This window comes from Mytilus trossulus, chromosome 13, assembly GCF_036588685.1.
Source record: "Mytilus trossulus isolate FHL-02 chromosome 13, PNRI_Mtr1.1.1.hap1, whole genome shotgun sequence".
Classification (NCBI taxonomy): Eukaryota; Metazoa; Mollusca; class Bivalvia; order Mytilida; family Mytilidae; genus Mytilus; species Mytilus trossulus.
In genome coordinates, this window is record NC_086385.1 from 62,423,209 (window position 1) to 62,437,118 (window position 13,910).

Consider the following 13,910-nt stretch of genomic DNA (forward strand, 5'->3'; position numbering starts at 1 on the left):
TACTCGACACAATTAACAGACCACCAATAATGTCACTAATGTTGTTTATAAGCTGGAGGCCATATGACCTCTACACTCAGAATTATAAACGAAATAATCCTAGGTTGCTCCCCCTTTTTAGAAATTTTTAAAGTTAAGAGGGAGCACTAGTACATTGTTTGTTATTTGCATGACGAAATGTTCAAAAACATATGAAGTCCAATTTTTCATTGGGAAAAATGGACTTGATTATATTTCTACAACAGTAAATTAAAGACATATAAAACTGATTCGCATGGTCTAAGAACTAGATTTATTTTAATGATGTATGTGTAATATTAGTCTTTTTAAAGATAGAATATAAACAGTACATGTTATAATCCTGAAAATAGTGAAATAAAATCTAAAATGTGTGATAGATAGTTGAAACAATATATTGTCGGTTTTCAGACAGACCAATAAGAACTCTTCAACAAATGGAGGTTCAGAAGGTCTAAACAGCGGTTTGTTTGGAAACAGAAATGCATAATTTTACAGAAAATTGAGCAAGAGCAGATAAAAAAGAGTAAATACAAGTCCATTTTACTTATAAAACACTGTACAAGTTATTAATATGTCATGACAACCTTGAAAAAATGACCAAAACTTTATTCTTAAAGTTAAAAAAACAAGTGGAGAGTTGTCTCATTGGCACTCACACCACATCTTCCTATATCTAAGCACTGAAAATGAAACAGTGGCCGAACATGCAAGTGGTCTTACTCTTTAATAGTAGTCAAACTAGGTAACTTCTATTCATGTTTAGCGGGGTTGCTACCCTCCTTAGTACAGGTAGAACATATAAAGCCTGTCTTAATCAACTGAGCTAGGGAATCGATTCTTTGGCTCAGTGGGTTAACGCATTGAATGTCAAGCAGGCGGTATCAGGTCCGTTCGCGCCCAATACACTTAGATGTTCACACCTCACATATTCTCACCCATGGTCCATTCGCACCCTACACGTATGCACCACATTTTAAATCAAATTCCAGTTGAATAATAAGAAAGTTATGATTGTTGTTCTAAATTGCTTTGATGAAAATACAGCATGTAATCAGGAAAATATATAGTTAGATATACTGTTCCCAGATGTAATTTGGTATGAGTAAAGCATTGAAAATTTGAAATGAAAAACACACATAAAAGATAATTGTTTTTAACAGCTTGGTCTTTGATTTGACACAATTAAAAACAAAAAATTATAGCAATACACAAACCAAAAGTGATTAAAATGATTCAACACACACAAAAACTGTTGTCAAAATCTCACTTTATTTTGAAACAATCATATGGAAATAAACTTTTAGCAATACGCTATAAACCAAAATCAGGATTAAGATGTATTCCACCCAAAAAATCTCCGTTGACAGAATTTAGCTTTATGTAGAAACAATGATAGGAATAATTAACAATTCACTATCCAAAACAGGATTAAGTTTTATTCAACACAAAAAATAACGTTGCCTCACTTTTTTCGAGACAAAGACAACTAAAAACTAAAAATGCACTTGCCAAAACTTGATTACAAAGTTATTTAACACAAATCCAACGAAAATTGGGCGCCAAGGTGAAGGGTGCGAAAGTAAAAGGGTGCGAACGTGAATGGGCGCGACCAGGGTTCAAATCTCAGTGGTGCCATAATGAATTTGTAGAGTAGATACATGCTCTTCGGTTACATTTGGCGCCCAACTGATAAATCCATGATGGTTATCTGGAGTATAGCCAGGGTTTGTGTTGTTAAGAGTCATATTAAGATATGATGACTCTTGAGGTGGGGGAATAGTGTAGCGTGGTTGCTTCCCCACCTTAGTACAGGTTGAATATAAAGCCAGTCTTAACCAACTGAGCTAGGGAATCGATTCTATGGCTCAGTGGGTAAACGCAGTCTGACTGTCATGCAGGTGACCAGGGTTCGAAACTTGGTGGTGACAATATGAATTTGTAGAGTAGATACATGCTGTCCGGTTTCACATGTTTCCCCCTTCAATGTTCACACCCCACACCTTTGCACCCTTAGTGTGTTCACACCCTTTTTAAAATCTGAAAATACATCTAATAATTCAACCTTTATTTGAATTAACAAAAGAATCCAGGTAGGTGGGAATGTGTTTTTTGAGCAAAAGGACCCAATGTCGACATTATCTGTTAATTTGCTTATATGAATTAACCAAAAAGTTATATTGAAAATCACTTTCAATTCTAGATTGGATTATTTCCCTTTGATTCCATGATGTACAGGTTATTTCTTGTGCTTGTCTAATAAATCATATGATATTTTAAATCAGCATGAATACTAATTGGTTTACTGTTCACTCCTTAATATTTTTAAAACCAAAATAATTTTAACTGTTTGTAACTGTAAACTTTAAAAATGTAAACTTGTTACTTTATAATGACAGGATATGTAGTGCCTCAAAAAATTGCTTTACTACAAGGGGTAGACAAATTTGCAGCTTTACCTGTGAAACTATATTTTAATCTAAAAATTTTACTTTTTCCATTTGCCAATTTTTGTTGCTTATAATTGGTTACATCATTTGAACTTTGGTAAATAGTTGTCTCACTGGCACTCTTAAAAGTTAAAACATCCCCTTATTTTGAATTGTATATTTTTAAACTTAGTAGGTTTAAAATCGACTTATTCATCAATTTAAAAAACAGATTGGGGTAAAAAGTACATGTATCCTAACATTATACTGTTTATCCTCATTTGACTTTTCACTATGCACACAACAATATTTTGGCAGATGTGCTGTATCTAGATAAAGATATCCCAAAATACAATACATTTTTTGCACTTACCAATGGTTTATATGTCTTGGTACTTTTCTGAGATTTTGTTTTATTTTGCAACTGTGAGTTGGTTTATTCTGACTTTTAAAGCTGCTATTCTCAGTATTGAATTACTATCTGCCTACAGATAACTTTCAGACACTACATAATTAAGTATGCCACTATTTATCTATTAGTTAAATTTGTACATGTATGTTGCCTCATTTAGAAAATTTTTGAGTTTCAAGATGTCTTTTTTTGGTGATATTTTATGTTTTTGGATTCAGTCTGTGCCAAACTGACCGATTTAGAAATTTTTATAGAAATAGAAAAATAGACGGTTGAAACAATATTTTCAAGTAAGATATTTGAACATTTCGGTTTGATTCAATGACTTCTGTCTGACATTTTGTCCGTCAGACAGAGTTTGGGATATACTGTGGTTTGCTATAAATATGATTTTTTTTTTTTAAACTTTGGTGTAGTGTATCAATTTTAGAGGGTATGATAGGCACATGATGACATTGACTTAGCAAAAACACTTTACTTAAGAGGTATAAATCGACTGTCAGGTCTCAATGGTTTTATAACAAAATTTTAATTTGTCAACAAATATGTTCGGACAAAATTCAACATTTTAACTATTGTTTTCTTATCTCGAGGATTTTTTTCAATATTTGTTTTTCTTGCTGCTTTGAAGACCCATTAGTGGCCTTGTTTTCTGCTCTCAGATCTAATTGTTTCTTCAACCCATTCCATGTTTTCATTTTCTATTCCATTAAAAAAAGAACGTACATTAAGTGAAAGTTCAATCAGATTTGACTGGTTAGATAACTGACCAAGATAAAAGTTTTACCTTGTATGGGTCTCTAAATATAATTAGAGACAAGGGCTTAGAAAATGATCAATTTGATTTAAGGGCCTACTATCTAAAGCAGGGGCTCTTTTCACAAATTATTTTCTATAAAAACTTAAATGTAACGTAATACTAGTATACTAACATGTGAATGAATTAAGAGTATATATATACAATATTTTCTCATAATGTTTTCGGGTAATTTGGATGAGAGGGACTTAGCATCTGGATTTTTTTTTTTAATGGCCTAAAATTAAAAGTCAGTGGCTTAAAATATGAAAAAAATTGTTTGTCTGGCCTAAATCTTTGATCATCTTAAAAATACATATTGACTTATTAAATCTCTGTAAGATAGTGATAGCATTGTGTTTATCGGTTTTCAGACATACCTTTGTAGATATGAAACTGACGTCTTTTTATGTGAAATCCATAATACTCAGACATGCAATTTAAGGTAGATCTCCGACTTTGTTAAACTACCGGTAGTTTGTGAGGATTTAATCAAGTCTTGTGTCAAATTTCATTACAGAAATTCAGGTTAGTGTTTTTTTGTAATTCATTAATTGCTGTTTTATTTTATCTCTAAAATTTGAATATATTAGCTTTAAATTAAATTTTCAGATATTAAGTTATTCAAAAGCATTTTTTCATGACTGACTTTTAGGTAAAATTGATATATCACATCCTTAAGCGGTCTATTTTCTGATGAACATGTAGTTACTGGAAATCAGGTTACAAGTAAAAAAATATAATTTGTAATTTTTTAAATTTTATTTTCGCAATTTATATTTGAACCTAAATTATATTGGGGTTTTGTTATCCTGTTATTTTTAAAAAGTTTTCATAAACATTTTTTTTTACAGCTGAATTTAGACCAAGATTAATTGCTCAGCATTAACCAGCTCTTAAAAAATTATAACTGTCAAAATTTTGAAATTACCAAGGATTTGTTCTTAATTATTATTAATAGCTTTTATTATGGAAAGCTATATAAAGCTCAATGTTTAACTAGTTATTAATTGTATGTTATATGCATTTGGACAAGTTGTAAATTAATTAAACAGAGATAGTCTTCATGGTCTGAGATAATTGAAACACTGACATAAATCAATAAGAAATGGTAGCTATATTGAGTGATTATTTACACAGATTTCATAACCCTTCTAGATAACCAATATAGTTATGAACATTTTAATTTGTTATAAGATAATACATAGAAACAGCTTCCAGATATAGTATATTATCGGACCACAGATGAAACCGTATGGGGTCAGTAAGTTTCATATGGGGTTCATGACGCGTTAATGGCGACTTCATCTATTAATATTGTTATGTTTCATTGTTTTTTTTTCTTCAAAAATACGCCGCAGGAAAAGTCCACCGTCCAATAAACTCGTTATACGGTTAACTACTGACCCCTTACAGATCCATAGAAGGTGAATAAAATTCATAGGGGATTCAGCCTCTGGCCTCACCCCCTATGGATTTTAATAACCCTCTATGGATCCGTACGGGGTCAGTAGCAAACCATATAACTTATAATAATCGATAACTGGTATTATGGTAAAAAGTATACCTGAAATTAACAAAAAAAATGAACTCCAAGGAAAATACAAAACTGAAAGTTCTCAAGCTGCAAATCAAATGCTCAAACACATCTTGAATGAATGGAAATACTATCTTCATAATCCTGGCTTGGTCCAGGCATTTCCTTGGATTAAACCTGGTTTTATAACTAGCTTAATCTCTCACTTGTATAGGCTACAATTTACATACAACAAGCAGCTACAAACATTATGATCTGTAGTCTGTTAGTTCATAGACTTATCCTAATTCTTAAATACATTTTGAATATTGAAGTAAGCCTCCATTAATCTTAAACTATTATATTTTATAGTCAATTGATCTAGAAATTTAATGAGGTGTTTTAATACTTTTTATTTTGGAAGTAACTTTATATTTTAAGATATTATAATGTATTTGAAAAAATCATTTTATTAGAATAAAGCTGACTCATTTAAGAATATTTAAGAATAAGTTTATAGGTAGGTTAAATGAGTGTACAAGTTATCATATTGGGACTAAAGTTTGAAATTCAGTTATAAAGGAATAGTTCATTATTTAAATTTTAAACTGATTTCACAATTATTTTTGAAAAAAATAGTTTTATTTTATGTCAGTCACTCTTATAACATAGCTGTGGACATATCTATGGGGTTTGTTGTTTGTCTCTTTTCGAATCATATTTTTTCCATTCATTTATTGTTTTGTATATATATTGTTGGTGTTTTTTTACTTTGGGTTTTTGACTGTCCCCTTGTTATCTTCCAGTAGCCTGATTAGGATGTCAGATTTCATAACTTATGTATTTTAGTTTCAGTTGAGTAAATCCAAAGGAAACTAAATATTGAATTTGATTTACAAAAATTCCGCTATAGAAAACATTTAAATGTATGAATGGAAAGTTTGGAAGTTAATTTAAATTTTACACTAAGTTTTCATAAGGATTTAAAACATAATTTCTCGGTCAACATAACTGGAAGATTTCTTAATGAGTTCTAACACACAAGAAAATTAGTATATTAAAAAGTCCTAAATATTTGTATGAGGCCACTGAAATAATTTATTTGTATCAAATTTTCCCTGATTGTGTAAGATTTTAGTTGCAGATGTTGCTTTTTCATAAAATCGAGAAATTCCTATTATTTTGAAGTACAGTGTACCTTTTGTTATATGTAATTCTTCATGGGTTTTGTGCCTGCAACTTTTGTCACTTGACAGCAGCAGTGGTGATGTTAACTTACTACTTAATTGCTTTATATTTTGGAAGGTGGAAGACATTGATGCTTCATACTTTGTGTATAGATTCCTTATGTTATCAAATTTCCGTCTTTCACATGAATATTGACCTTGACCTTATTTTCATGGTTCAGTGGTCAAAGTTGAGTTTTTATGGTTATGTTTTTATCATAGTTACTATAAGCAGAAAAAAAGAAAGCTCACTAAGCTAATCCTGACTCCTTAGAAAAGCTCAACTATCAGGACTCCTTAGAAAAGCTCAACTATCCTGACTCCTTAGAAAAGCTCAACTATCAGGACTCCTTAGAAAAGCTCAACTATCAGGACTCCTTAGAAAAGCTCAACTATCCTGACTCCTTAGAAAAGCTCAACTATCCTGACTCCTTAGAAAAGCTCAACTATCCTGACTCCTTAGAAAAGCTCAACTATCATGACTCCTTAGAAAAGCTCAACTATCCTGACTCCTTAGAAAAGCTCAACTATCCTGACTCCTTAGAAAAAAGCTCAACTATCCTGACTCCTTAGAAAAGCTCAACTATCCTGACTCCTTAGAAAAAAGCTCAACTATCCTGACTCCTTAGAAAAGCTCAACTATCCTGACTCCTTAGAAAAGCTCAACTATCAGGACTCCTTAGAAAAGCTCAACTATCAGGACTCCTTAGAAAAGCTCAACTATCCTGACTCCTTAGAAAAGCTCAACTATCAGGACTCCTTAGAAAAGCTCAACTATCAGGACTCCTTAGAAAAGCTCAACTATCCTGACTCCTTAGAAAAGCTCAACTATCCTGACTCCTTAGAAATATCATGACTCCTTAGAAAAGCTCAACTATGTTTATAACTGAAGACCATTACCATGATAACTTTACAAAATATATTGCCTAATATTGCACAATCATTTTACAAAGAAATCTACATGAGATATTTGATACCATATTATAAATAGATATAAATATATATATGCTTAAGGGACATATAGCTCAACTATCCTGACTCCTTAGAAATATCATGACTCCTTAGAAAAGCTCAACTATCAGGACTCCTTTCACTGAACCCTCTACCCCCCTCTTAACTTAATTTGGGAACAATTGATTGACCAATAAGGATGTATATAAAATCGATGTCAAAATTTGCAGCAATTTTGACCCCCGCCCCCAAACTATTTGAATTAAATTTTTATCCTTAATTGATTTTTTGATTCCGTCCCTAACCCGAACCAAGTTGAAAGTTTTGTGCAGATTGAGATTTTATTTGGCCTATTATAAAGTGTCCTTGTTTGTGAAATTGATTGCCGAAATCACTAAGCCTTGTGTAAAATAAGCTGTCAGACATTTAATATGGGTAGCAATTTATTAAAGTTGTTGACAATCAAAAGTATTATAAAGATAAGACACTTCAAGTTTATAATAGTGAACGCCATAATTACCTTTGGATAACGCTGAAAACTTAAATAATTTGAAATGAGTTCTGATATGGTTTATCTTCTGTGTAAATTTGAATTTAAAAGTAAACTGTCTTTGGGTTAAGTGAGCATTTATGGCGATAATTATCTTTTCCATTCATGATTTTGGAATAAATGGCTCCAGTAAAATATTGAGGACAGTATTTTGTTTACAACATTTATTGTTGCTGGTTTCTACATAGAAGGGAGATTACTCTTTTCAAGTGAAACTAAATTGATTTTCTTTTTAAAGGGAGGTAAGTCAAATAGATAAAAAAAACACACTTTAAGTTTTAATATAGGGCTCCAATTGCAAAAATCTGTCATAATTTAAAGAATAAGTATAATGCTTAAAGTCATTAAGTAGGACACGGTCAATTCTTTATAAATTTTTTTTTCTCTAACCCACTATGTTTTAATGTCAGACATGTGCATTTAAAAAAACTGTTATGTATATTAAGGTTAATATATAAGACCTTTCAATATATATATATACCGGTAGAAAGAAAAATTGGTGTTAGGTATTTACATTGTTAAACTGTTAGCATGTGCCATGTTATTCTTTTGGATTAAATATATGTAGGTTCAAGGTTTTACCATTTATATGTGTCTACCCAAACATTTGGTCTTACTTATTCAAGGTTATTCTTAGATAGCACGTTTTGTTTCATGGTTTGGTGTCACATATAACATGTATAAGAGAGAGAAACCCACTAGACTAGTCTGGTGTCAGTCATATCTGTATAAAGATGTTCATATAAGTGAGACTATCCCATAGTTTTCCTGCTCTGGTGTCTTTCAGCTCTTGAGTAAAGATGTATATATATATATAAGGGAGATAATCCCAAAATCTGGTGTCGGTCATATCTGTATAAAGATGTTCATATAAGGTAGATAACTGTTGATACATGCTATTTCCATTCTCCATTTTGTTAGCATACTTTTATTCCATCATGTAGAATTCCTGGTACATGAAATGCAATAAACTTTGTTTTTGTAACACATTGAAGTGCTGTAGTTTGTTATTCTGTTGGAAATGATTCCCTCAGGAAAATTTGTCATGACATTTTGGAATATTTTTCACTGCAAAGCTAAAATTGATGTGGATGTGTAGAGGCATATCAATAAAATGTAGAGAGAGAAAACTTTGCCATGTTGTACCCATTCTTTACGTATCTTGCATGCCTGTTTACTCCTTTCCATCTTATGTTTTACATATTTTTGTTAATCTGTTTTATATTTAAGGATTACAATTGTATTGATATGCTAGGAATTCACAAAACATGACAGATCTGTATTGAGATAACAGTGCAAACTTCTGCTAGTGATTAATAGTTCACATCTGGGCTCTAAATATCAACTTGTTTGGGTGGATCTTGTATAGAACTACACAGGGAATTGTCAGTATTTACTGCATCTGTTTCTGGGTGGGTCTTGTCCAACAGGAATAGATCTATGATACTTTTTAAGCAATACATGATATATCATGCCTCTGTTTCTGGTTGAGTCCTGTCCACAAGGAATAGGTGATATTTTCTGCATCTGTTTCTTGGACTGTCCTTAAGCAATACATGATATATCATGCCTCTGTTTCTGGGTGGGTCCTGTCCACAAGGAATAGAGAATATATATCTTTCATCTATTTGTGACAGGAGGAACAATTATGTCTGATCTTTTCAAATGATTTTTGATAAGTTGTATGATCTGCAACATCTGGTTTAGTTCAAAATTATGCTTTAAAGTTTCAGTAACACTTTGCCCAAGCTCTCATAGAAAATAGAGAGAACCTTGTTTTATTTCTTCAACTGCTTTTAGAAAAAAATAAAAGATACTATTAAAGCAGTGATGAATCCAGAGGTTGGAACCCTCATTTTTGAAGATCAATGCATTTGAATGGGAACACATCCATGGTTGAAATATCCTTAATCCTTGGTTGGAAACCACCCTTTTAAAATGGCTGGATCTTTCCCTGCTATGCGAGCTTTTTAAAATATTAAAATAAAGACAGATACTCTGACAATATATTAATGTTGGCATTAGAAAGGTTTAGGACTATGGGCGCCAAATAGGGTTGTTCATCTAAAAATAAATGATGAACTTTCAGGGCTGAGTTAGCCAATGACTAGGTCTGTACACAGGTGTGCATTTCTGGGAAAAGTATATAGCTAATTCTTGTTCTTGGGGATTATGAAGTGTCTGTGGAGTGCAGACTGATAGAGATGTGATGAGCAGTATTCAATGACTTATTCAGAATCTGTAGATGGATAGGGTCATGCTGTGAGGTATTCTGACAACTTTCTAAGACTCATACTCTGGGAATGTCTGTAAATAAAAGTACACATCATTAGTGGAAACTTTATGCTGTCAAGTTTCTCTTTTTAGTCTGATGAAGGTAATCAAGATTGCTGTCAGATAGTGGTTGACTACAGTGTTTGATGGAGCTTTTGATGTTGTAGACATTTATTCTGTCCTCTGTATTTTTGTTTTAAAACCAAGTTTTCAGTGCCAGGTTAAGGTAATTCTGTTTCAGCCAATGAGATTCTGTGTTGCTTTGTTTTAACTTTAAAGCTGTCTTTGCTTGATAATTCTTAAAACATCGTGAAATACTTGTCACTGGACATACATATATGACAAACAGATGTACATCATTTATAGAATCAAACTGACAATTCAATCAATTATTTTCTCATCCTTTCCGATTAGATAAATTTCTATACCACTATGAATCTATGATGATACAATACAAGGCCTTCACCTTAGGCGAGAATAATAGCTACACTCCTCCCCCTACTCTCACACTATGATCATGATGATGATACAAGACTTTCACCTTGAGTTTTGTGTGATAAATAGCAACATGTCAGAAATGTTAATGTCTTATCAAGATTTTGCACAACAGTAAATTAATATCTTAGTTACCTAGCTATCAATACAAATCTATTTATATGCTGCACATTTTTTTTTTGCAATTTCTGTTTCTATTGGGGTAAATCATGGGTGATTTTTTTTTGTTTTAACATTTTGTTTAAATGCTTAAACTTTTTATTATGATAATTAATTTTGCCAACTGCATAATGATCAAACTGGCATTTCTGGTTATTGAAAACCGTAAATGCAACTTTATGCAAATCTAAAGTTTTTGCATTTTGAAAGATTTATGAAATTCAAGATTCAAATATTGAGGGGAGATAACTTGGCATATATTTTATAATAAGGGAAGATAACTTGGAAATCTGACTTTGAAACTTTGACATACAGACAGTGAATTAAAACAGGAAATGTTAAATCGTACCACTTAAAGAAGGTTAGTTTGGTACATATTTGACTACTTATACTATAACAAGTCTCAGGCCATAGGTCACATGTTCTACGAGATTCCCCTGTAGGCCCTCCGGAAACTTAAAAGTGTTTATCTTAGAGAGATTTGAAGATTTCACTTATAAAAACTTGTGAGTCAGAACTGTTTAATAAGATAACTTCTGTACAAACGTTGATAGGATGATTGATTCACAATTAAATATTTAAATTATGATTTTTTATTTACCTGGAGGTGCATCAGAAAAATATAAAATTACCTGTGGATCTTACCTATAGCAGGTAATAACGTAATTACATAAGACTTTTACAGATAACCAGGGAAAATAAATATTTATTTTACAATTTAATTTTGTGAAGTGGATTTCACTCTATAAGATAATTGATATTGACATCTGATTTTAAGGCATGTAAACATGATTATAATTGATTTTGCTTGATTTTATATTTTCGACTGTAGATTTATATTTTGACTATAGATTTATATATGTTTAGGGGGGGGGGGGGGGGTATTGAAAGTAGCAAATCTTATTTAAAGTTAATTAATATATTCACAGGTATGGCACATACTTGATTGTTTAAAGATGATTTCAAGGCATTTATATATATACAAAATTTACAATTGTTTTAAGCTTGATTTTGTCAATTGAATAATGAAATTGTATTGTAAAAGAAGTAGAATTATCACCTTTATATGATAATTTATTTCGATAATTGTCTATGAAATGGTGAAAGAAGGAATAACAGGTGTTATAAATAGAATTATGTATGTTTTCTGCCCCTGGGTCTCTGATAAACATCTTGTATCTTGTATATCACATTTGGAAAGTTCATTATGCCACCGAACTACTTTCAATGTTTTTGTCTTTTTCATAAATAGATATTCTCGATTGATAGCTTAGTGTTATAATATTTTTCATTTTTAGACTGAAAATGTATGATTTTTTTCCTTATACCATGTAAGTGTTGTCAAATGTTCAGATAAATAATATATAATTTTTAATGATTTTTTTTTGTAAATACAAGATATCAAAAAGCAATTAAGAAAACAATTTTAATTGATTTTAGAAAAAGTGATTAATTGAAAGAAAATTTGAACATTGCTTTCACATTTATAACTCTTCAATTTTGATTTTTTTTTGGTTGAGAATCCATCAAAATAAATTGATTTGTTTCAATTAATTGATGCATCTATTCTTATTACATTTTATGTAATTTGATAGTAAAAGTGACATTACTATATATTATATGAATTACCAAATTTTACACTTGAATGGTCTCGCATATTACACTACAATAAATTTATAAAACTCAAACCTGCATAAATAATCCTGCCTTCTTTTGTTATGCTTATTAATGTAGGACATTTATATTAAATTGAGTCACATATATAATATGGTTTTAAAGTACTGTCTTCGACGCTTTGTTATAATACCACGGAAATATTTATGACACTTCATTTGGTCTAAAGTCAAGTGTACAAATAAATGAGGGTCTTCAGGTGATGATTCAAACAGGGACACATCTAAATAGCCCCCTTCCTCTTTCCCCCTTAAAAACATTTTAACAAAAATTATATAAATAAGGCCGTTAATTTTCTCGTTTGAATTGTTTTACATTGTCATATCGGGGCCTTTTATAGCTGACTATTTGGTATGGGCTTTGCTCATTGTTGAAGGCCATACAGGGACCTATATTTGTTAAGGTTTGTGTCATTTTGGTCTCTTGTGGACAGTTGTCTCATTGGCAATCATACCACATCTTCTTTTTTATATTTAGGTTTTTTAAAAAGTATTACACTGTGGATTCATCAGTTTTTTTATGAGTACCAATTTTAGAGGAAAGTTTGCATTTTCATGGATATTTTATTTCATGGTTTTGACAAAGTTGACATTTACATTCCTGCAGAAGGTTTGTTGTGTGTTGGATAGTTGAATTGGTGGTTCTTGGGTAAACAGAAATCCATGAAAGTTGGAATGCACAAAAAATAATGAAAATAAAAATAATATGAAAAATAATTTATCCAAGGTAGTTGCTTCAAGATTATGGGCCTATTAAGGGTAGTTTAAAGTACTGTGAATTGGACTGAATGAGTTGGCTGGACCACATCCTTTTAGGCTAGGCTTCAAGGTCTTCTACAATTCTGGTCTAAAAATATTCCACCTTGTAAACACTGAAGGTTGTTAACTGAAGGCTAGTTTAAAGTACTGTGAATTGGACTGAATGAGTTGGCTGGACCAAATCCTTTCAGGCTACCTGGCTTCAAGGTCTTCTAAAATTCTGGTCTAAAAAACATCTTGTAAACACCAAAGGCTAGTGTAAATACTGTACATGGGACTAAAGGCTGGTTTAAAGTACTAGTGAATCAGACTGAATGCGTTGTCTGGACCACATCCTTTCAGGCTAGGCTTCAAGGTCTTCTACAATTCTGGTCTAAAAAACATCTTGTAAACACCATGATGTGATTATATTGGACCACTATAAACACTGAAGGCTAGTGTACATACTCTTCAGGGGACTGAAGGCTGGTTTATAGTAATGTGAATGGGACTGAATGAGTTTGCTGGTCCACATCCTTTCAGGCTAGGCTTCAAGGTCTGTAGTAAACTGGTCTAAAAATAATCCACCTTGTAAACACTGAAGGCTAGTGTAAATACTTTGCATGGAATTAAAGGCTGGTTTAAAGTACTATTGAATCAGACTGAATGGGTT

At 31.6% G+C, this 13,910-nt stretch overlaps 1 protein-coding gene across 1 annotated transcript in view; it reads left to right on the plus strand.

Annotated features, from left to right (window-relative positions):
• The window catches only part of LOC134695228 (uncharacterized), a 142,792-nt gene that overhangs the window by 128 nt on the left and 128,754 nt on the right, over positions 1–13,910 (plus strand). The gene's annotated exons all lie outside the window — the stretch shown is intronic.